Here is a 19292-nt window from a genome sequence, read left to right on the forward strand (position 1 = left end):
GCCACATATTAGTTACCGTACTGGATATCTCAGATTATAGAATATTTTCATCCTGCAGGAAGTCCAGTTTGACAACACTGCCTTAGACCAAAGATCAGAAAACTAAGTCCCATGGACTACATCCAGGCTGCCACCTGTTTTTGTAAATAGTCTTCTTGAAACGTTCATTTATGCATTATCGCTGGCTGCTTTTGAGCTAGAATGGCAGAATTGGGTAGTTGTGATGGAGACCAGCCACAAAACCTAAAATGTTTAGGATATGGTCCCTTTCAGAAAACGTTTGTTGACCACTGCTTTAGACTGCTCTTAATCATGTCTGTTTAGACACTTTGCATAGAAATGCTCAAAGACTTCACGGAAATACCAGAGGCATTCAATTCTTTCACTCAAGAGACCACAAGGCCATTCCTTCAGCCTCCAAATACTAAGTAGAAATGTGAATTAAGGGACCTACTTGACTCCTAAAACGTCTCTTTAGTTACAAGTCGGGACCAACTCACTGGGGAAGAAAGTTCCATCATGAGCACCTACTTGGTGCCTAACATCATGCTTAGTGCCGAGGGAAGCAGGAGTAACACAAACCTGCCCCCAGTGCACTTTCTGTTAATTAGGAAGACAGAAAATCATCTGCCTACTGTTTTCAGCCTATGTCAATCGGAGTGCTTAGAGATCTGCTACTCTATAAGCACACATTTATCAACAAGGACCCAGAGATGTAGCTTTCATGCATACCTGAAGGTGGTGGAATCTTACTTTAGGTTCCCCAGGAAAGAGATGCCAAGATGACTAAGATGATTTAAGTGCTAGTAGTTTATTTGCTAGGTGATCCTGGAACAGGACTGGGAAAATGAGACAGGGAAGGGAAGGAAGCCAAGACAGATTGTGTTAATGAGTATATTATTGCTGTGGGCAACTGTGTCTAAATCCCACTGGGGATCTCTGGGGGATGGTATAGAGCACAACTCAGGGTTCTCCCACCCAAGGGGCAGGCAAGCAGGGGTGTGTATCCACCAAATCCCATCTGCAATGGTTGAGGGCTGCTCCCAAAGACATCAATTCCACACCCTCCTCTCCCCCTGCCCACATACCTCAGGTCTGTCCTGCACATAAGCTGAGTATGTTCATGCAGCTAGAGAAAGCGTTCGAGAGTCACAGGTGCTGGCAGCAAGAGAAGCAAGCCTCTGAGGTGCTCTATCTGCATTGAAGTGAATCAGAATCTCCCAGGAAGTGGCAGGAGGCTGCACTAACCCCTTCAGGATTTGAAGGCCCTGCCAGCTTCCTGTGATTCCAGCTGCCTGGTCCTGATACATTGACCATCTACCTTGTTCATCACTGCGCACCCAGCAGAATGCCGGGGATACAGTAGGTGCTTAATACAGACTTATGAAGTCAATTAGTAATTGAACATTTGTTATAGATTTTCTCAAAAATAATTGAACTTATTTGTTTAGAAAAGGTTTTTTAAAGGGATATAACTGCAGCAGACTGGATTTTATTCAATAACTAGGCAATGCAAGACGTATCACATTACTTTTCCTTGCAAAGTTTAAAATCAATTTGATTGGTTTCCACAGAGCTGGAACTCCTGGCTCGGGCTCTCTTCCCTCCACCGTCACTGAACTGCCCAGGAGCCCGAAGGGAGGGCAGCCTCGCTGAGGCTGCCGGTCTGGAGGGGCCCCAGCAGCCAAAGCCGTGACAGTCCTGGGGACCGCAGCCTGGATAACACATCCTGGGGTAAGCCAGCTGCCATGTCATGAGGACACTCAACCAGCCCTAAGGAGAGATCCATGTGGCAAGGAAGTGAGGCCTCCTACCTACAGCCACGTGACCGTGTGGATGTCAGGCTCTTGGTGCTGCAGCCAGGAGTCAGTGCTGTGCCTCTGAGGTGGGAGAGCCAACTTCAGGACACTGCTCAACAACAGACCTCCCAGCTCCACATAATATCAAACGGCGAAAATCTCCCAGAGATCTCCATCTCAACACCAGCACCCAGCTTCACTCACTGACCAGCAAGCTACAGTGCTGGACACCCTATGCCAAACAACTAGCAAAACAGGTACACAAGCCCACCCACTGGCAGAGAGGCTGCCTAAAATCATAATAAGCCCACAGACACCCCAAAACACATCACCAGATGTGGACCTGCCCACCAGAAAGAAAAGATCCAGTCTCATCCACCAGAACACAGGCACCAGTCCCCTCCACCAGGAAGCCTACACAACTCACTGAACCAACCTTAGCCACTGGGGACAGACACCAAAAACAACGGGAACTACGAACCTGCAGCCTGCGAAAAGGAGACCCCAAACACAGTAAGTTAAGCACAAATGGGAACACAGAGAAACACACAGCAGATGAAGGAGCAAGGCAAAACCCCACCAGACCTAACAATTGAAGAGGAAATAGGCAGTCTACCTGAAAAAGAACTCAGAATAATGACAGTAAACATGGTCCATAATCTTGGAAATAGAATGGAGAAAATACAAGAAACGTTTAACAAGGACCTAGAAGAACTAAAGAGCAAACAAACAGTGATGAACAACACAATAAATGAAATTAAAAATTCTCTAGAAGGGATCAATAGGAGAATAACTGAGGCAGAAGAACGGATAAGTGACCTGGAAGATAAAATAGTGGAAATAACTACTGCAGAGCAGAAGAAAGGAAAAAGAATGAAAAGAATACAGGACAGTCTCAGAGACCTCTGGGACAACATTAAATGCACCAACGTTCGAATTATAGGGGTCCCAGAAGAAGAAGAGAAAAAGAAAGGGACTGAGAAAATATTTGAAGACATTATAGTTGAAAACTTCCCTAATATGGGAAAGGAAATAGTTAATCAGGTCCAGGAAGCACAGAGAGTCCCATACAGGATAAATCCAAGGAGAAACATGCCAAGACACATATTAATCAAACTATCAAAAATTAAATACAAAGAAAGCATATTAAAAGCAGCAAGGGAAAAACAACAAATAACACACAACGGAATCCCCAAAACGTTAACAGCTGATCTTTCAGCAGAAACTCTGAAAGCCAGAAGGGAGTGGCAGGACATACTGAAAGTGATGAAGGAGATTACTCTAACCAGCAAGGATCTCATTCAGATTTGAGGGAGAAATTAAAACCTTTATAGACAAGCAAAAGCTAAGAGAATTCAGCACCACCAAACCAGCTTTACAACAGATGCTAAAAGAACTTCCCTAGGCAGGAAACACAAGAGAAGGAACAGACCTACAATAACAAACAAAAACAAATTAAGAAAATGTAATAGGAACATACATATCAATAATCACCTTAAATGTAAATGGACTAAGTGCTCCAACCAAAAGACACAGACTGGCTGAATGGATACAAAAACAAGACCTGTATATATGCTGCCTGCAAGAGACCCACTCCAGACCTAGGGACACATACAGACTGAAAGTGAGGGGATGGAAAAAGATGTTCCATGCAAATGGAAATCAAAAGAGAGCTGGAGTAGCAATTCTCATATCAGACAAAATAGACTTTAAAACAAACCTATTACAAGACACAAAGAAGGACACTACATAATGAACAAGGGATCAATCCAAGAAGAAGATATAACATCTGTACCTATTTTCTGCACCCAACATAGGAGAACCTAAATACATCAGGCAAATACTAACAGCCATAAAATGGGAAATCGACAGGAACACAATCATAGTAGGGGACTTTAACACCTCACTTTCACCAATGGACAGATCATCTAAAATGAAAATAAATAAGGAAACACAAGCTTTAAATAATACATTAAACAAGATGGACTTAATTGATATTTATAGGACACTCCATCCAAAAACAACAAAATACACATTTTTCTCAAGTGCTCATGGAACATTCTCCAGGATAGATCATTTCTTGGGTCACAAATCAATTCTTGGTAAATTTAAGAAATTTGAAATCGTATCAACTATCTTTTCCGACCACAACGCTATGAGACCAGATATCAATTACAGGAAAAAATCTGTAAAACACACAAACATATGGAGGCTAAACAATACACTACTTAATAACCAAGAGACCACTGAAGAAATCAAAGAGGAAATCAAAAAATACCTAGAAACAAATGTCAATGAAAACATGACTATCCAAAAACTATGGGATGCAGCAAAAGCAGTTCTAAGAGGGAAGATTATAGCTATACAATCCTACCTTAAGCAAAAAAGAGACAACTCAAATAAACAACCTAACCTTACACCTGAAGCAATTAGAAAAAGAACAAAAAAACCCCAAAGTTAGCAGAAGGAAAGAAATCATAAAGATCAGATCAGAAATAAATGAAAAAGAAATGAAGGAAACGATAGCAAAGAGCAATAAAACTAAAAGCTGGTTCTTTGAGAAGATAAACAAAACTAATAAACCATTAGCCAGACTCATCAAGAAAAAAAGGGAGAAGACTCAAATCAACAGAATTAGAAATGAAGAAGGAGAAGTAACAACTGACACTGCAGAAATACAAAGGATCATGAGAGATTACTACAAGCAACGATATGCCAATAAAATGGACAACCTGGAAGAAATGGACAAATTCTTAGAAAGGCACAACCTTCCGAGACTGAACGAGGACGAAATAGAAAATATGAACAGACCAATCACAAGCATTGAAATTGAAACTGTGATTAAAAATCTTCCAACAAACAAAAGTCCAGGACCAGATGGCTTCAAAGGCGAATTCTATCAAACATTTAGAGAAGAGCTAACACCTATCCTCCTCAAACTCTTCCAAAATATAGCAGAGGGAGGAACACTCCCAAACTCAATCTACGAAGCCACCATCACCCTGGTAACAAAACCAGACAAAGATGTCACAAAGACAGAAAACTACAGGCCAATATCACTGATGAACATAGATGCAAAAATCCTCAACAAAATACTAGCAAACAGAATCCAACAGCACATTACAAGGATCATACACCATGATCAGGTGGGGTTTATTCCAGGAATGCAAGGATTCTTCAATATACGCAAATCAATCAATGTGATACACCATAATAACAAATTGAAGGAGAAAAACCATATGATCATCTCAAGAGATGCAGAGAAAGCTTTTGACAAAATTCAACACCCATTTATGATAAAAACTCTCCAGAAAGTAGGCTTAGAGGAAACTTTCCTCAACATAATAAAGGCCATATATGACAAACCCACAGCCAACATCCTCCTCAATAGTGAAAAACTGAAAGCATTTCCACTAAGATCAGGAACACGACAAGGTTGCCCACTCTCACCACTCTTATTCAATACAGTTTTGGAAGTTTTAGCCACAGCAATCAGAGAAGAAAAGGAAATAAAACGAATCCAAATCGGAAAAGAAGTAAAGCTGTCACTGTCTGCAGATGACATACTATACATAGAGAATCCTAAAGATGGTACCAGAAAACTACTGGAGCTAATCAGTGAATTTGGTAAAGTAGAAGTATACAAAGTTAATGCACAGAAATCTCTTGTATTGCTGTACACTAATGATGAAAAAACTGAAAGTGAAATTAAGAAAACACTCCCTTTTACCATTGCAACAAAAAGAATAAAATATCTAGGAATAAACCTACCTAAGGAGACAAAAGACCTGTATGCAGAAAATTATAAAACACTGATGAAAGAAATTAAAGATGATTCAAATAGATGGAAAGATATACCATGTTCTTGGATTGGAAGAATCAACATTGTGAAAATGACTCTACTAAACAAAGCAATCTACAGATTCAATGCAATCCCTATCAAACAACCAATGGCATTTTTCACAGAACTAGAACAAAAAATTTCACAATTTGTATGGAAACACAAAGGACCCCGAATAGCCAAATCAATCTTGAGAAAGAAAAATGGAGCAGGAGGAATCAGGCTCCCAGACTTCAGACTATACTACAAAGCTACAGTAATCAAGACAATATGGTACTGGCACAAAAACAGAAATATTGATCAATGGAACAGGATGGAAAGCCCAGAGATAAACCCATGCACCTATGATCAACTAATCTATTCCAAAGGAGGCAAGGATATACAATGGAGAAAAGACAGTCTCTTCAATAAGTGGTGCTGGGAAAACTGGACAGCTACATGTAAAAGAATGAAATTAGAACACTCACTAACACCATATACAAAAATAAACTCAAAATGGATTAGAGACTTAAATGTAAGACTAGACACTATAAAGCTTAGGGGAAAACATAGGAAGAACACTGCTTGACATAAATCACAGCAAGCTCTTGTTTGATCCACCTTGTAGAGTAATGGAAATAAAAACAAAAATAAACAAATGGCACCTAATGAAACTTAAAAGCTTTTGCAAAGCAAAGGAAACTATAAACAAGATGAAAAGACAACCCTCAGAATGGGACAAAATATTTGCAAATGAATCAATGGACAAAGGATTAATTTCCAAAATATATAAACAGCTCACGCAGCTCAATGTTAAAAAAAACAAACAACCCAATCCAAAAATGGGCTGAAGACCTAAAAAGACATTTCTCCAAAGAAGACATACAGATGGCCAAGAAGCACATGAAAATCTACTCAACATCACTAATTCTTAGAGAAATGCAAATCAAAACTACAACAAGGTATCACCTCACACCAGTTAGAATGGGCAGCATCAGGAAATCTAGAAACAGTAATTGCTGGAGAGGGTGTGGAGAAAATGGAACCCTCTTGCACTGTTGGTGGGAATGTAAACTGATACAGCCACTATGGAGAACAGTATGGAGGTTCCTTAGAAAACTAAAAATATAACTACCATACGACCCAGCAATCCCACTAGTGGGCATATACCCTAAGAAAACCGTAATTCAAAAAGAGTCATGTACCAAAATGTTCATTGCAGCTCTACTTACAATAGCCAGGAGATGGAAACAACCTAAGTGCCCATCATTGGATGAATGGATAAAGAAGATGTGGCACTTACATACAATGGAATATTACTCAGCCATAAAAAGAAACGAAATTGAGTTATTTGTAGTGAGGTGGATGGACCTAGAGTCTGTCATACAGAGTGAAGGAAGTCAGAAAGAGAAAAATATCGTATGCTAACACATATATATGGAATCTAAGGATAAAAAACAAAAAAGGTCATGAAGAACCTAGGGGCAAGATGGGAATAAAGACACAGACCTACTAGAGAATGGACTTGAGTATAGGGGGAGGGGGAAGGGTAAGCTGGGAGAAAGTGAGAGTGTGGCATGGACATATATACACTACCAAATGTAAAATAGATAGCTAGTGGGAAGCAGCCGCATAGCACAGGGAGATCAGCTCGGTGCTTTGTGACCACCTAGAATGGTGGGAAAGGGAGGTTGGGAGGGAGACACAAGAGGGAGGGGATATGGGGATATCTGTACATGCATTGCTGATTCACTTTGTTATAAAGCAGAAACTAACACACCATTGTAAAGCAATTATACTCCAATGAAGATGTTAAAAAATAATATAAATAAATAAATAAAATCAATTTGATTGTCAGCTCCCATCTTGCTGCTGATCTATGGTCCAAGCCTGCATGTTTCCTTGAAGGGCCCTCTGGACCCAGGAATTTTGCTGGCATCAGTACCCCAGTTTCTCAGTTCCAGGCTCTGAGTTACGTAATACTGCCGGTCTCCTCCAAGGTCTTGCTGGGGTGTTGTAAATACATGGTGGGCAGGTCTTGATGCTCATAGAACACAGGCACCAAACCATGGATCTCTTCCTTGTCCAGAGTTATCCCATTCCACCAGAGTTGGCTACTTCCCTCTCAGCTCATCTCTCCATCTATACCCGTAAAGCTCAAGCATATTTCCATCAGAGATTTTGGCCAAAAAGGGGGATTATCTTCAAAGAACGCAAAGGGTCCCAAGGCAAGGTCTGGGCATGTTCTTGGAATGAAGAAAGGAAACATCCAAAAAGAACATGACATATAGTAGTATCTCAGTAAATTATCCTTGTCACAGGTTGTGCTTTCCAGAAGTATACTCCAAGATGGAGGTCAGGGTACAAGATATTTACTAAGGCTCAACTCATGAAGGAAAGGGGGAGAAAGCATGATTGGGCAGACGGAAAAGTTAGACTGACATGCAGATCCCACAAAGCCTTGGCCAATCTGGCGAGGAGCTGTGCAATGAGCACTGCCTATCAGAGCTGAGGTCAAAATGGCTGAGACTTTATACTCCCATCCTGCTCAGTCACAGTGATGTCTGCCTTGGGTGAGGTAGCTCTCGGCTGACCCTGAAGGAGCTGACAGCTGGAGGCTACCTGCTGTGCACACTTCTCACACTGTCTCCTTGAAGGCACAACTTCCATGCCTATCCCAATCTTGCTGCAGAAAGATGAACAGTTCTGTTCCCGAAATATACAATAAGCTAATATCTTTTAAGTGTACCATGCTTCATATTTTTAAAAGATTTTTCACATAACAATATCCCATTTGGATCCTCATATGTAAGGCAAGTAGTATTATCACCATTTTACAGATGAGAATGCAAAACCCAGACATGGTCATTGGCTTGTGATCAAATGGCAGAAATGGGCCTCAAAGTTAGCACTAGTCCCGTGGGCTAAATCCTGTCTACCACTTGTTTTCGGAAATAGTTTCTTTGGGTTCATGTCATTTGTTTATGTTTTGTCTCCGGCTGCCTTCTTGCTACAATGCCAGAGTTGAGTAGCTGTGACAGAGACTGCCTGACCCACAAAGCTTAAAATGTTTAGCATCTGGTCCTTTACAGGGCACTGTTCCATCCTTCCTACTGTTCTATACAGTCCCTTATTTAACTCTGAAACATGAATAAGATGAGACTGTAGTCTCAGACATCAAGCCAGTAAGGAATATGAGTCTAGTGTAATGGCTGGGACTGTGGTCAATTGGAGAGAACACGTCTGTCTAAAAGGGATACTTGTGGGAATTCCCTGGCGGTCCAGTGGTTAGGACTCCACTCTTTCACTGCTGAGGGCCTGGGTTCAATCCCTGGTCGGGGAACTAAGATTCCACAAGCTGTGTGGCATGGCCAAAAAAATTAAATGAGTAAGTAAATAAATAAATAAGATAGTTGCTATTCAGCTTCTTCCATGCAGATCTACATACAAGCTGAGTCTTGCCAAAATTTCCTCTTTCACAGAACACGCTACATTTTAAAATCAAGTTGTGTTTTTAATGTGAAATATAACAGATTTAAGTGTCGACTAGAAACAAAAGAATAACAATCTATGAGGGCTCATGTAGATATATCTGTGGGACATTTCCCTCATCTCTGTACTATGGAGATCCTGAGAAGATGGATCCAACCAGTTGCACAGGAAGACAATGAAAAACTGTCCTGAGAGTTGAGATGTCCCCACTGAACATAACATACAGGGTGGTTTATAAACAGAATATACGCACACAGTGTGCATAAACAATGATCACACCGAGCCACAGAGGCAAGGACACTCTGCAACACTAAAGTCACCAAATGACCCCCTCTTCTAATATGTGCTTCTTCACCAACAACTCTAGAATTACTTTAATTTTCCTGCCTCTTAGATAAAAGTTATCAAGATACCAAGTCACCAAGTATTCCCACTTTCTGACAGCATCCAGTCCAGAAATGGCCCCTGCCTCTTTGAACCCTCCTTAGAATCACACAGCACAAGCCTGATTCCTCACGGTTCCTCTGATATGTGTTCTTCTGAGCTACAGCAAGTTAAGTATTCCAGGTGGTCCATGGCTGGTGAGTTTCAACAAAAGATAAGGAAGGCTTCATGAAGTTAGCATTTGAGGTTGGTCTTGGAAAATGTGTTATTTAGTCAATGAGGATATATGGGAGAGGTGGGAATGCAGTGGGGCATAGGCACAGACAATGAGGCAGCAGAGGACAGGATTCATTAGGCGATGTAAGCCCCATAACATGTCAAAAATTCTGGCTACAAGTACGTAGAGTAATAGAGAAAGCAAGCAAGGTAAGGGGGCACAGGGAGTCATATTGCAAAAAGCTTTGTCCTCCAGGTCAAGGATATTGACAAGCCATGGGGAGCCCCTGAACGTTTTTGAAAAGAGAAGTGGGATGCTCAGAGCTATGCATTAGGCCATTAGGATTTCTTTGACTACCGCTGTGGGCAAATCCACAGTGAAGTACCTTCTGGAGACTGAAAAATCACTCAGCCCTCTTGGATGCAGCAGCAAGAGGGGGAACTTGGCTTAACTAAAAAAACTTTCACAAAAATCCAGCTGCTAGTAATAATTGAATATTTCCCCTTTTGATTTGTGTTGTTTTGGTGAGCCCCAGAATAGCAGTTTAAAGTGTTTAATTGGTTTTTCTCTGTTCAATTTAATAAAGCTGTCCTGGGCTCTTGAGTCGGCAAACTTAGCATTTTTTTAAAGCTGAGCTTGCTTTCTCTAGAAGGTTTTCCTCCAGTATATTCAGCTTAACTTCTCATATCTGATGCTGAACACTCACCAGCTGCTAGGCATGCAGGAAAAAAAAAGAAAAATGGTCTCAGTAATGGTATGTGAAATCTTCTGTTTTGCCTCAGAATATGTGCAGCTCAAAGAAAAACAGTGTGAACAAGTTTCCCTCTGCTGTTGGACAATATGCCCAATAATTAACTTACTGTGAATGCCTGAGGGTATCACCGTCTTCCACAGCATGCAATGATAGAAAAAACAGCAGGCAGGGACTCAGGAGAACCAGACAATATCACTGTGCTGCTACTGACCAGCTGTGTGATCATGCGTGTAATGATTTTGATGACGGACACCCCAATATCCATTCCTTCTCAGTGATTACTCCAAATCAAATGATTACTCCCAACCTTGGTTGTGTACCAGAATCACCTCTGCCACTTGCTAATACTTCACATCCAATTAATGAAACATAGGCAAGGAGGAGGGCCTCTGGTCTAAGCTAATCATTGTTATGATTATTTAGATAATCATTCCATTGTTGGTGGTTGATTAATGAGACTTACTAGCAAAGGACAGCCAACTCTTACTGAGTGCTTACTGTATCAGTTAGCCTTTGCGACATAACAAACCACCCTAAAACTTAGTGACTTTAATCTGCAACTTATCTCATGATTCTATGGGTTGGCTGCCAAGTTCCTCAGATCTGAGCTGACACGGCTGATCTGTGCTGGGCTTGCACAGCTGTCTGTGACCAGCTCGAAGGATGACTGGTGACTAGTTGATCTAAGGTGACCTCATTCATGTATCTACCTCTTGGCCAGGGCTACAGAAGCAATGTGTTTCTCCTCTCCAGCGGGCTACCCTAGGCTTCCTTCATACAACAGCAGTGTTCAAGAGCAACAAGTGTATTTCAAGTTTCTGCTCGTGTCATGCCCAGTATCATTTCCACAGTCAGGGTAAGTCACATGGCTGAACCCAGAGTCACTGCGGAAGGAGACTACCCTAAGGATGTGGATACAGGGAGGCTTAAACAAATTGGTAGCTACTATATTCACTATGTGCCAGCTAATGTTCTAAGTCCTGGAACACAATAACTCATTCAACCCTCCCAAAACTCAGTGAGGCAGGCAAAATGTACTCAGTCCATTTTACAGTTGAGGAAAATGAGACACAAAGAGGTTAAATAATTTGCCCAAGGAAGGTTACACAACTAAGTGGCAGCATTGTTATTTGAACCCAATCAGTCTGGATGTAGACTTCATGCTCAGAATCACAGCATATGTAACTGAGGGGTGTAAGGGAAAGTATTCCTCACTGTTAAGAAGGAGAGACAGGATGACACACTCCCATTCTTTTTCTGGACACTGTCATGTGTGGATGTGAGGCCTAGTGCCGGGGCAGTCATCTTGCTAATACCCAGAGCCAAGGGACATCCCAACAGCCAGAGTTCTGATACGCTATGGTGAAGGCTGCCCTGTTTCTTCTTATGTGAGATGATGAAACCCCGTATTGTATAAATCGGGGTGAGTGAAACTTTTCTGATACTTCCCATTTAAACCATTATGATGTTTCAACAACTAAGTCACCTCTCCAGGCCTTAATTTCTTCATGTATAAAATGTAAGTCTTGAATTAGATGATTGCTGAAGTTGTTTCCACTATTAACATTTATGATTTTAATGACAGTGTTCATAAGGGCAGCAATTTGGTTCCTGATTATGGTAGAGGGGCTACACACTAGCAAAAAGCTTAGACATTGGCAAATATTTAGCTTTGTCTTTGTATTAGTTTTATATTGCTGCTGTAACAAATTACCTATAAACTTAGTGGTTGAAAACAGCACAATTGTATTATCTTCCAGTTCTGTAGTTTGGAAATGCAACACAGATTTCAGTGGGCTAAGAGCAAGGCGTAGGCAGGGACTGTACTCTGGAGTCTCTAGGGGACAATTTGTTTACTTGTCTTTTGCAGCTTTAGAGACTGTTGGCATTCTTTGTCTTGTGGCCTTCTTCCTCCATCTTCAAAGTCAGCAAAGGCAGACTGAGTTCTGCTCACATCACATCTCTTGGACCCTTCTGTCATTACATTTCTCTCTGACCACAGCCCACGGAAGTTCTCTGCTTTGAAGGACGCATTTGATTAGATCGGGTCCACTGGAGAATCCAGAAAAATCTTTCCAACTCAAGGTCTTTAGCAAACACTTAATCACATCTTCAAAGTCCCTTTCACCATGTAAGGTAACATATTTAGTTTTTGGGCATTAGAGCATGGGCATCTTTGGGGGGGCCCATTATTTTGCCTATGACAGTTGTCCTGGCAAATGTGTTTACTAAGCACTGCAGTAAATATATATTCACTTTTTTAATCTTAAAAATACCGTATTTTAAAATTCCTAATCATGGAGCTAACAGAAAATCTTGAAAGCACCAGAAAGCACAAAGTAAATGGTAAAATTATCTATAACCTATTATCCAAGGTTAAGCACAGTACCATTTTAGCATATGTCCTTTAGTTTCTATGAATATATTTCTGACAAAAATGGATTCATATTGTACATATATATCTTCACTGTCTTAGCTTTTCACTTACCACTAAATTATGAAAATATGTCTTAAATGTAATGGCTACATAGCATTCCATCATATAGATAGGACTGACATGGTTCACTTAATGAATCCCTTACTTTTGGACATTTACACTGCTGCTAAACTTTCAGCAAAGATTCATTCACAAACATTTGCACATAAATAGTTGGCACAGTCTTTAAGACCAAAATGAAATTGTGATTAAAATCTTGGGTTTTAGTGCTAGATTTTCTAGAAATGGAATTTTACCCTTTTAAAATGTTCTTACTCATATGAATCTCAATGCGGGGTGTCAGAATCCCCTGGTGTGCTAGTGAAAATGCTAGTTCCTGGTCATGACCTAGATCTATTTAGTCAAACCCTCTCTCTTGAATATTGAAGTTCTATATTTTTAAAGAAGCTTCCATAGCTGTGATGCACACTTAGTCAACTCTGATACCACCTCCAACATTTCCTTACCCTGAAATTTGTTGACACAAATGCGATGGCGCCTACTTAAATATCATATCCCCTATAATAACGTTCAGGTGAAATGAAAGGAAAATCAAGGTGGAAAAGACGTGTATGAAAGATATGGGAGCCACTTTCTCTGTCCTGCTCCACAAATGTGTCCAGTTTCTTGCATAGAGGCTAATTCTTCATAGCCTGTCATGTAAATCAGAGTGGATATTTCCTCAAAGATTTTCTAACAAATTTAAATGCATGTATTAAAACTGTTTTGTGGGACAGCTTCATCTACAGGAGGGCAGACAGCAGAAGCAAGAACTACAATCCTGCAGCCTGTGGATCAAAACCGACATTCACAGAAAGATAGACAAGATGAAAAGACAGAGGGCTATGTACCAGATGAAGGAACAAGATAAAACCCCAGAAAAACAACTAAATGAAGTGGAGATAGGCAACCTTCCAGAAAAAGAATTCAGAATAATGATAGCGAAGATGATCCAGGACCTCGGAAAAAGAATGGAGGCAAAGATCGAGAAGATGCAAGAAATGTTTAACAAAGACCTAGAAGAATTGAAGAACAAACAAACAGAGATGAACAATATAATAACTGAAATGAAAACTACACTAGAAGTAGTCAATAGCGGAATAACTGAGGCAGAAGAACGGATAAGTGACCTGGAAGACAGAATGGGGGAATTCACTGCTGCAGAACAGAATAAAGAAAAAAGAATGAAAAGAAATGAAGATAGCCTAAGAGACCTTTGGGACAACATGAAACGCAACAACATTCGCATTATAGGAGTCCCAGAAGGAGAAGGGAGAGAGAAAGGACCCGAGAAAATATTTGAAGAGATTATAGTCGAAAATTTCCCTAACATGGGAAAGGAAATAGCCACCCAAGTCCAGGAAGTGTAGAGAGTCACATACAGGATAAACCCAAGGAGAAACACGCTGAGACACATAGTAATCAAGTTGGCAAAAATTAAAGACAAAGAAAAATTCTTGAAAGCAGCAAGGGAAAAATGACAAATAATATACCAGGGAACTCCTATAAGGTCAACAGCTGATTTCTCAGCAGAAACTCTACAAGCCAGAAGGGAGTGGCATGACATACTTAAAGTGACGAAAGGGAAGAACCTACAAGCAAGATTACTCTATCCAGCAAGGATCTCCTTGAGATTCGATGGAGAAATCAAAAGCTTTACAGACAAGCAAATGCTAAGAGAATTCAGCACCACCAAACCAGCTCTACAACAAATGCTAAAGGAACCTCTCTAAGTGGGAAACACAAGAGAAAAAAAGGACCTACAAAAAGGACCTAATGAAACTGCAAAGCTTTTGCACAGCAAAGGAAACCTTAAACAAGACCAAAAGAGAACCCTCAGAATGGGAGAAAATATTTGCAAATGAAGCAACTGACAAAGGATTAATCTCCAAAATTTACAAGCAGCTCATGCAGCTCAATAACAAAAAAATAAAGACCCCAATCCAAAAATGGGCAGAAGACCTAAATAGACATTTCTCCAAAGAAGATATACAGACTGCCAACAAACACATGAAAGAATGCTCAACATCATTAATCATTAGAGAAATGCAAATCAAAACTACAATGAGTTATCACCTCACACCAGTTAGAATGGGCATCGTCAGAAAATCTACAAACAACAAAAGCTAGAGAGGGTGTGGAGAAAAGGGAACACTCTTGCACTGTTGGTGGGAATGTAAATTGATACAGCCACTATGGAGAACAGTATGGAGGTTCATTAAAAAACTACAAATAGAATTACCATAGGACCCAGCAATCCTACTACTGGGCATATACCCAGAGAAAACCATAATTTAAAAAGACACATGCACCCCAATGTTTACTGCAGCACTATTTACAATAGCCAGGTCATGGAAGCAACCTAAATGCCCAACGACAGACGAATGGATAAAGAAGATGTCGTACATATATACAATGGAATATTACTCAGCCATAAAAAGGAATGAAATTGGGTCATTTGTTGAGACGTGGCTGGATCTAGAGACTGTCAAACAGAGTGAAGTAAGTCAGAAAGAGAAAAACAAATATCGTATATTAACGCATGTATGTGGAACCTAGAAAAATGGTACAGATGAACCGGTTTGCAGGGCTGAATTGATACACAGATGTGGAGAACCAACATATGGCCACCAAGGGGGGAAAAGCGGTGGGGTGGGGGGGGGTGTCATGCATTGGGTGATTGGGATTGACATGTATACACTGATGTGTATAAAATGAATGACTAATAAGAACCTGCTGTATAAAAAAAAGTTAACATGACATGTTCCTCGTCAAAACAAAAAAAAACTGGTGTGTGTGTGTGTGTGTGTGTGTGTGTATGTTTGTGTCTGTGTTGCTCATTCTGAGTAGTGATTAGAAATAGAGATCAGCTCGGTGCTTTGTGTCCACCTAGAGGGGTGGGATAGGGAGGGTGGGAGGGAGGGAGACGCAAGAGGGAGGAGATACGGGGATATACATATATGTATAGCTGATTCAGTTTGTTATAAAGCAGAAACTAACACGACACTGTAAAGCAATTATACTCCAATAAAGATGTTAAAAAAATACAATAGGGCTTCCCTGGTGGCGCAGTGGTTGAGAGTCCGCCTGCCGATGCTAGGGGACGCGGGTTCGTGTCCCGGTCCGGGAGGATCCCACGTGCTGTGGAGCGGCTGGGCCCGTGGGCCGTGGCCACTGGGCCTGCGCGTCCAGAGCCTGTGCTCCGCAACAGGAGAGGCCACAGCATTGAGAGGCCCGCATACCGCAAAGAAAAAAAAAAACAAAGTAAAATGTATGTTCTTAACTTTGTAACTGATACTATCTATTATAGATGGGAGAGCAATCTAATGAAAAGAACATTGGGTTCTAGGGCCAATGCTCGTGACGAACACAAGCTAAACTTTATAGTGCATTTATCATGCACTAGGCCCTTCCTCAGTGATTATATATCTCCACGCCAACTTACAATGTTTCAACTTACAATTTCACTTTACAATGGTGCAAAAGCAATACACATTCAGTAGAAACTGTACTTAGAATTTGGAATTTCGACCTTTTCAAACAGGGCTAGCGATGAATGCAGTCTAATACTCTCTTGTGGTGCTGGCAGCAGTTCCCAGTCAGCAACACAATCACAAGAGTAAACAACGGGTACACTTACAGCGATTCTGAACCCATAAATCCATTGTTTTTCACTTCAGTACAGTATTCAATAAATTACATGAGCTATTCAACACTTCATTATAAAATAGGGTTTGTGTTAGATGATTTTGCCCAAATGTAGGCTAACGTAAGTGTTCTGAGGACGTTTAAGGTAGACTAGGCTCAGCTATGATGTTTGGTAGATTAGGTGTATTCTATGTATTTTTGACTAACAATGTTTTCAACTTACAATGGGTTTATCAGGATGTAACCCCATTCTAAGTCAAGGAAGACTGATCTATCTATCTGTCTGTCTAACTAACTAACTATCTAATCCTCAATGGCCCTAAGAAGTAGCTATAATCCCCATTCTGCAGATGAGGAGACAAAGCCATAGGAGGTTAAGGGTTAAACAATTTGCCCAAAGTCTCACAATTCATAAACGATGATGACTGGATACAAACTCAAGATGTGAGTCCAGACTCCATGCTTTAACCCATTCCTATCAGGCGCCATTATAATTTCACTTCCGTATAAACAATATTAAAAAAAGTAAGAGCTACCACTTATGACATGCTCTCTCAGTGCTAATCACTATATGCACTGACATTTCATCTCATCCTCACAGCAAGGCTCGGAGGTATTGTTTTTATTGTATTCTGTAGGAAACCAAGCGTCAGAGACGTGAACTGATTTTCCCATGGCTGCATAGCTAGTAAGTGGCAAAGCGAAACCTCTGCCTCCATCTCTGACTCTAAATCCCAAGGTCTTAACCACTGCTTTATTCTAAGAGTAAAGAGTATCTTATTAGATGGAAACATCTTTGGTGTATTATTTGGGTTGGCCAAAGAGTTCATTCGGGATGTGACAGAAAAACCTGAACGAACTTTTTGGCCAACCCAATAAAATATTATCAGTAAATATCCTGGTTTCACTTGTTAGCATAGAAAGAATTAACAAGAATAGCAGGCAGAAATGGTCCCAGAAGGGGAAAAAAAATGGCTCCGGGGGGGAGGTGAGCTGAGTTTTGCATAGAGATGTTCCTAACACTGGCCTGCATGCAGAAGGTCCTCTGAAGATACCACTGAACACTGCTCATCCAATTCAGAAAAGCCACTGCCCTAAAGCTGGACTCCGAAGTCAGCTCCCATTCTCACACTGTGGTTTCTGACATGTCAGTCTACCCTTGGAGACCCAGCTGTCTCAAGAAGGCAAACATGCCCTGTGGTTCAACCCTGCCTGGGACATGGAGAGCCTGGATTGCATAAGCAAAGCCCTTTAAGTGATGGTTCAGCCACAGAAAAGAAGGAGCCAGATTCTTGGAGTCTGCCATTTATCATGGGAAGGAAATGGTTTCCAGGCACACTTAAAGGGCTTTCACTGTCCTCCTCAAAGCAAATGACAATTGTAAAAAATTAGGATATTTTAAAGATGCCTTATACAATATATACAGTATAAGATATTATGAGACTCTACTGATTCATGTTTCTGAGCTAAATCATTGACAATAAAGGCAAAACAAGAGCTGTGGGAAGAACTGAAGAAATGTGTTTTCTAAACAGAGCACTTTAAAGAAGTTACAATTAAGTTAAGTGGAACTGAAAGAGGTAAGAGAATACAGACTGTCATAAAGTTAGTAACTATCACAGAGTGTGTTGTTAGTGGAGACTGTTTCGATAAGAACCCAAAGATGTCAGAGCAGAAACAGAGCTCTGGGGCCACCTAGAGGTCGTTCTTCAACAGTCTTATGGCTTTCAGTTGAGTATTCTTTTCATTCTGTTTTTCACCTAGCTTTTAAAGCAATATGTAATTAGTTGGATGAAGCTAATTAAACCAAAATTTCATAGATATTCAGGTTCTCCTATAGGTTAAATTTCCTTCGCTACTAGGTAGTAGAGGTTGGAGTGTTAGAAAGGTTTGCACGAAATAGCTGTTGGCTGCTTCTGGTTTTGTGGTCTTAGGCCATCTCTGGGAGATCAAAAGCCTCCATGGGTAAACAGGTTTGTGTGATTTTGCCCAAAACTGAACAATTTGGAATTTCCTGACAAGGAACAGAACTCTGGAAGCTACCTTCCCTATCTTGTCAAGAAATGACACATTGTGTGGACTGGTGTTAAGCCAAATGTTTCCACCATGGATGCCATACTGAACAAGAAGTTTGGGTCTGAATGACTTCACAGACCATTTGATAATACAAAAGCAAATTTTATGAGAATTACTGGAAAGACCGGCATTGCTTTAGATGAAAATCCAGTGATTTAATGTCTATTTTCAAAAATGGAATACTTAATCCTTCCAAAGTGAAATGTATGACCCAATCCAAAAATGGGCAGAAGACCTAAACAGACATTTCTCCAAGAAGACATACAGATGGCCAACAAACACATGAAAGGATGCTGAACATCACTAATCATTAGAGAAATGCAAGTCAGCACTACAATGAGGTATCACCTCACACCCGTCAGAATGGCCATCATCAAAAAATCTACAAACAATAAATGCTGGAGAGGGTCTGGAGAAAAGGGAACCCTCTTGCACTGTTGGTGGGAATGTAAATTGATACAGCCACTATGGAGAAGAACATGGAGGTTCCTTAAACTAAAAACAGAACTACCTACGACCCAGCAATCCCACTGCTGGGCATATATCCTGAGAAAACCATAATTCAAAAAGAGACATATACCACAATGTTCGTTGTGGCACTATTTACAATAGCCAGGACATGGAAG

Source organism: Globicephala melas, chromosome X (genome assembly GCF_963455315.2).
Source record: "Globicephala melas chromosome X, mGloMel1.2, whole genome shotgun sequence".
Lineage (NCBI taxonomy): Eukaryota > Metazoa > Chordata > Mammalia > Artiodactyla > Delphinidae > Globicephala > Globicephala melas.